The 6,000-nt window shown below is 39.2% G+C and overlaps 1 non-coding gene across 1 annotated transcript; it reads left to right on the forward strand.

The window, feature by feature from the left end:
• Positions 1-3,086: 3,086 nt before the first annotated feature.
• On the forward strand, positions 3,087-3,193 carry LOC121226892 (small nucleolar RNA R71). The gene has a single exon (XR_005924588.1). It is a non-coding gene; the product is annotated as a small nucleolar RNA R71 (small nucleolar RNA).
• The last annotated feature ends 2,807 nt before the right edge of the window (positions 3,194-6,000 follow it).

A 6,000-nucleotide genomic window follows, 5' to 3' on the forward strand; every position in this document is an offset into this window, starting at 1 on the left:
GGGGGTATTTGATAAACTATAAATTATACATATTTTTACCCCATGTTTAATGCATTTTATGGATGATTTCTCATTAGAATTAGTGAATTCGATGCTCTTCATACTTTAATTTCATGCTTTATACTTAGGAGAGCATAGGAGAACGAAAGGAACGAGAAACGAGCCAAAAACGGAGAAAATGGGCCAAAGTACAAAATCAACACGGCATGAACCTCCTCACACGGGCAGACCACACGGCCGTGTCAATTTGGCAGGCTCGAATACGGCCTGAAGTAATCAAACACGGGCGTATGCCACGAGCGTGTCCCTGCCAAGCCCAAGTTGAGTCCAATTAGGAAAAGGCCAATTTTAAGGGTTTTTAGGCATTCCAAAGCCTATAAATACACCCTAGAAGAGGATAAAAAAGGAGACAAAGAATAGAGGGGTAAGGAATTACCCCAAGAAAGCCGATTGATCCATCTCAGAAGCTGATCCATCATCAAGACTGAAAATCTCTCTTTAATTTCCCTTCAGGAGTTTTGGGTTTCCTTTATGTTTTGTATTCTTTATTCTTCTGAGATGTTTTCTTATTTCGTTATGAACTAAATCCCCTAAATACCTAAGAGGAATGAAACCTAAGACAAATCTTGTTATTATTTTCTGAATCGTATGATAAATATTTAACTTGTTCTTAATTATGTGTTCTTAATTCTTGTTTTGATATCCCAGGATACTGATTCAAGACACGCTCTTATTCAGAGGAGGAATAGACCCTGTCTAAGAGTACATTTGTCATAATTAAACGGAGTTGATTGCGCGCCTAGAAATAGGGTGACAAGATTTTGCCAGATTAGGGTGAAACCTAATAAGGGGATCCGTAGATCGAGTTAATGCAACCCTAGAGTGTTAATTAGAGAAAAGTCTTGGTTATTCAATCTAGGGATTAGACGTTATTAGTCTTGAATAGGTATAATAACATAACTTAGGGATCTCTACAGATTAAGTTGAATGAATAAAGCATCCGATTCGGAGCCAGAATAACAAATAAAGTCAAGGTGGATTTTTCCTTAGGTACTGTCTCAAGTCAATAGATTTTCTCAAAAGCAATTCCTCAATTCTTTTCTCTGTGTGTTCTTAGTTTAAATAATTAGTTAATTAAAACAAACCCTTTTATTCTTAGGCTAGATAATAAAAAGATAGTTATTACTAGTACTTTTGGTTCCTTTGGCTACGATATCCCGGTCTTGCCATTACTATACTATTGTTTGATAGGTGCGCTTGCCTTTTTATTGTGGTAATAGTTAGTCTAGGTTTGATCTTCATTATAAATATTTAGTACTTGTTACAAATCACGTGATCAAGTTTTTAGCACCGCTGCCGGGGCGTAATTTTGGTTTATCGCGTGTTTTCGGTTTATGTGTTCGCCATTCACCTAGCTCCTCTATTTGTAGCCTTCGTTCCTCATGGACGTCTTTGTTCTCTACATGATAGTAGTGCACTGTCTCTGTTGTCTTGGTTCGAGGAGGTTCCTGCAAGGATGATTGAATATTAGTTTTATCATCGACAGTTTTATAGCATTATCTTGAGTCTTAGGGGTTTTGACTGAGTCACGTGCTTGGAGTGTTACTGTGTCGTCACCTGCACGAAGTGTTAGCTCTCCTGTACCTACATTAATAATGGTTCTGGCAGTTGCTAAAAAGGGTCGTCCTAAAATTAAAGGTACCTCGTTATCCTCATCCATTTCTAAGACGACAAAGTCTACTGGGTAAATAAATTTATCAATTTTAACGAGAACATCTTCAATAATACCCTTAGGAAATCTAACTGTTTTGTCAGCCAATTGAATGCTCATCCTAGTCTATTTGGGTTTACCGAGACCTAGTCGTTTAAACATTTTATAAGGCATAACATTTATACTTGCCCCTAAATCAGCTAAAGCATTATTCACAGATAAACTACCAATTAAGTAAGGAATTGTAAAACTCCCTAGATCTTTCAATTTGTTAGGTAGCTTATTCTTTAGAATAGCTGAGCAGACTGCATTGAGTTCCACATGCGATGTACTGTCTAACTTTCGCTTATTGGTCAGAAGTTCCTTTAAGAATTTTGTTGAGTTGGGCATCTACGAAAGAACTTCAATAAAGGGTAAGTTAATATGTAATTTCTTTAAGAGTTTGACGAACTTACCGAATTGTTCTTATGTTCTATCTTTCTTCATCGTATTAGGATATGGCACACGAGGTTTATAATGCGTACTTACCTGTTTAGGATCATTATTGCTTACCTCTTCTCGACCTTTGTTAATCGTGTTGTTTTGTTGTGATTCTGGTTCATCTAGCTTTTCATTATCCTGCACAGCGATAGGATGAAGTTGCTCCCTGGGATTGGTCTCTGTAATGCTAGGTAAATAACCTTGTGGGCGTTCAGAGATCACCTTTGCAAGTTGCCCTATTTGAGTTTCGAGACCTTAAATCGATGCTTGCTAGTTCTTAAGTGCTGTCTCGGTATTTTGGAATTGCGTTTCTGACATCGAGATAAATTTTTCCAACATCTCTTCAAGGTTCGATTTCCTTTCCTGTCAGTAGGATGGTTACTAAAATCCTTGGGAAGGTGGTGCCCTTTGATTTCCTTGATTTCCTTGGCCTCCCCATGAAAAATTTGGATGATTCCTCCAACCTGCATTGTAAGTGTTACTATAAGGATTATTTTGAGTTCGAGGATTATTACCCATATAATTGATTTGCTCGTTTTCCATGTTCTGCCCGTAAGGTAGGTACTTAGAGTTCGCCATGCCTCCTAGATTTGAGTCGCACTGCGTCACTTGGTGTACCTGTGTAGAACCATATAAATCATCAACCATTTTATTTAAGCGTTCTACCTGATTAGTAAGCATGGTAACTGTATCAATATTGAAAACACCGACGGCTTTTCTTGGCTTTGTCCTCATGACTTGCCACTGATAGTTATTCAGGGACATCTCTTCGATAAACTCGTAGGCCTCCTCGGGTGTTTTATTGTTGATCGTTCCACCGGCTGCTGCATCAATCATTTGCCCTGTTGAGGGATTCAAACCATTGTGAAAGGTTTGAACTTGTAGCCATAGAGGTAACACATGGTGAGGACACCTTCTCAATAAGTCCTTGTATCTCTCCCATGCATCGTAAAGTATTTCTGAAACCATCTACACAAAAGAAAAAATATCATTCCTCAACTTTGCTGTTTTAGCCCGCGGAAAATATTTAAGTAAAAATTTTTCGGTCATTTGTTCCCAAGTAGTAATTAACCCTCGTGGTAATGAGTTCAACCACTATTTAGCTTTGTTTCTCAATGAAAAGGGAAATAACCAAAGGCAAATGGCATTATCAGAAACGCCATTAATTTTGAAAGTGTTGCGAAACTCCAGAAAATTCGCCAAGTGAGTATTGGGATCCTCATCCTACAAACCATCAAATTGAACAAACTGCTGTATCATCTGAATTGTGTTAGGTTTCAGTTCGAAATTATTTGTAGCAATAGCAGGTCTAACTATACTTGACTCAGTTCCTGTCAAAGAAGGTTTAGCATAGTCATACATAGTACGAGGAGCAGGATTCTGATTTGCCGCAATTGCAGGAGGTAGCTGATTGCCTTGGTTTTCAGCCATTTCTTCGGTTGGGGGTTGATTATCATCTTCTTGCTCATTCTCTTTGTATCTTAAGCTGCGCCTTATTTCTCTTTGGTTTCTACGAACTGTGCGATCGATTTCTTCGTCAAAAAGTAATGGTCCCAACGGGTTTCTTCTAGTCATAAACTATGAAATCCTGCCAAGAGAAGGAAAAAGTAAATTAATAAATAATTAAATTAATAAATAATTAAATTAAATTAAATTGCAAGAAAAATAAATGACTGAAGTAATAAAAATTGAGTGTTCCTAATATTTTAGTTCCCCGGCAACGGCGCCAAAAACTTGACAATATATTGAAGATAACATATCTAAACGTGATGAAATGCCTCAAAACTATATGCTTTCTTGTGAAATATTTGATGTTTGGGGTATCGATTTCATGGGCCCATTCCCCAATTCATTCGGAAATAAATACATCTTAGTAGCAGTTGACTACATGTCCAAATGGGTAAAAGCCCAAGCTCTACCTACTAATGACACTAGAGTGGTAGTACGTTTCCTTAAAAAACTCTTCTCGAGATTCGAAACACCTAGAGCAATTATCAGTGACAGGGGCACTCATTTTTGTAATACCCAATTTGAAAAAACCCTTAAGAAATATAGAGTTCATCATAGAACAGCCACCCCATACCATCCTCAAACTAATGGACAAGTTGAAGTAGCAAACTGAGAACTCAAATAGATCCTTGAAAAAGAGTAAAATCAAACAGAAAAGACTGGGCAACAAATGTATACGATGCCTTATGGGCTTACAGAACTGCTTTTAAAACTCCTATAGGGACATCACCTTACAGACTTGTTTATGGAAAAAGTTGTCATCTACCATTCGAACTAGAGCATAAATCTTTTTAGGCTATTAAATTTCTAAACCTTGATCCCGAACTTGCAGGAAAAAATAGGTTGATGCAGCTAAACGAGCTAGATGAATGGCGAGCCAATGCATACGAAAATTCACACCTATACAAGGAAGCAACAAAGCGGCGCTGTGACATTCCTTTAAAGCAAGGAAAACAATTTGAAGTTGGAGATCTCATCTTATTATACAACTCAAGACTCAAATTGTTTCCCGGGAAACTAAAAGCACGATGGTCAGGACCTTTCGTAATTCAATTTGTTCATCCATATGGCACAATAGAGGTAAGTCACCCATCATACGCTACTTTCAATGGATACCGTCTCAAACTTTATAATGGTGAGAATTTTAAAGTCGATGGAGAGGAGCTACAACTCCACAAACATCCCTGAATATACCAACAAGGTAACATTCGAGCTTACACTATAAATAAGCACTTCTCGGGAGGCAACCCGAGTACTAACAATTTTAAATTATTTTAAATTCAATTTTTAAACATTTAGGTCACTAACAGGGTATTTGAAGCACAGGTTCCCAGCTCCACACGGCTGTGCTTAAGGCCGTGTGATCAACACAGGGGGAAACATGGCTTTGTGTTACGATCGTGCGAAAATAGGGTAAATGATTTCCCCAAAACACGGGATGCGATAAATCCCCACGGCCGTATGACATGGCCGTAGGTGAATTTGATAGGTGAACACGGGCGTGGGAATGGAAAAACATGGGCGTGCCAGGGATAAGGCTCGTTTCTGTTTCTTCAACACGGGCATGAGACATGCCCGTACCGTGAAGCCGTGGAGAACAATACACGGGCATGGTACCCTAACACACGGGAGTGGGAGAAGCAAACAAAGCTAGGTACGGCTATGCGATATGGCCGTGGGCCACACGTGCCTAAGACATACGGTGTGGGATAGTAGCCGGGCACGACCTAAATTGCAAAATTCGAAAAACACGGGCTCACTTTCAGAGTACAAGGGCATGGCCCTAGGCCGTGTGGCTTCGCCCTATATAAGCAAACCACTGTTCATTTTCTTCTTCCTTTCAAAACCCTAGTCAAAATCTCCCCCTCTCCACTCCCTAATCCCTATTCCAGCCACCATTCCACAGATTCTCACTCCCTCAACCCCCAAACCACCCTAAACTCCACTCCACCTGCATTAATCCTCACTTTCCCCTCTCTTTTCCCTCTATTTTTCCTCCACACGGCTGTACCCCCACAGCACGAGGACCCACCGACTCAGCCACCACCACCCTCTCGTCCAGTTCATGCGGCGGCTTCATATGCTGACATCTCTGAGTGCCTCACCCGATTCAAGCATCGATGTTTTTAATGATTTGACAACATTGATGCTACTCTACAGCAGATTTGTCAACACCTCCACATCTTATCGCCAATCCCACCTCACGAACCATCCAGTGATGAAGATGTTTAGAAATATTTATTTTATTATTTTATGTTTTTTAATTTTTATTCAAACTACTTTTTATTTTTTATTTTTAT

The sequence above is a fragment of the Gossypium hirsutum genome, chromosome A03 (assembly GCF_007990345.1).
Source record: "Gossypium hirsutum isolate 1008001.06 chromosome A03, Gossypium_hirsutum_v2.1, whole genome shotgun sequence".
Lineage (NCBI taxonomy): Eukaryota > Viridiplantae > Streptophyta > Magnoliopsida > Malvales > Malvaceae > Gossypium > Gossypium hirsutum.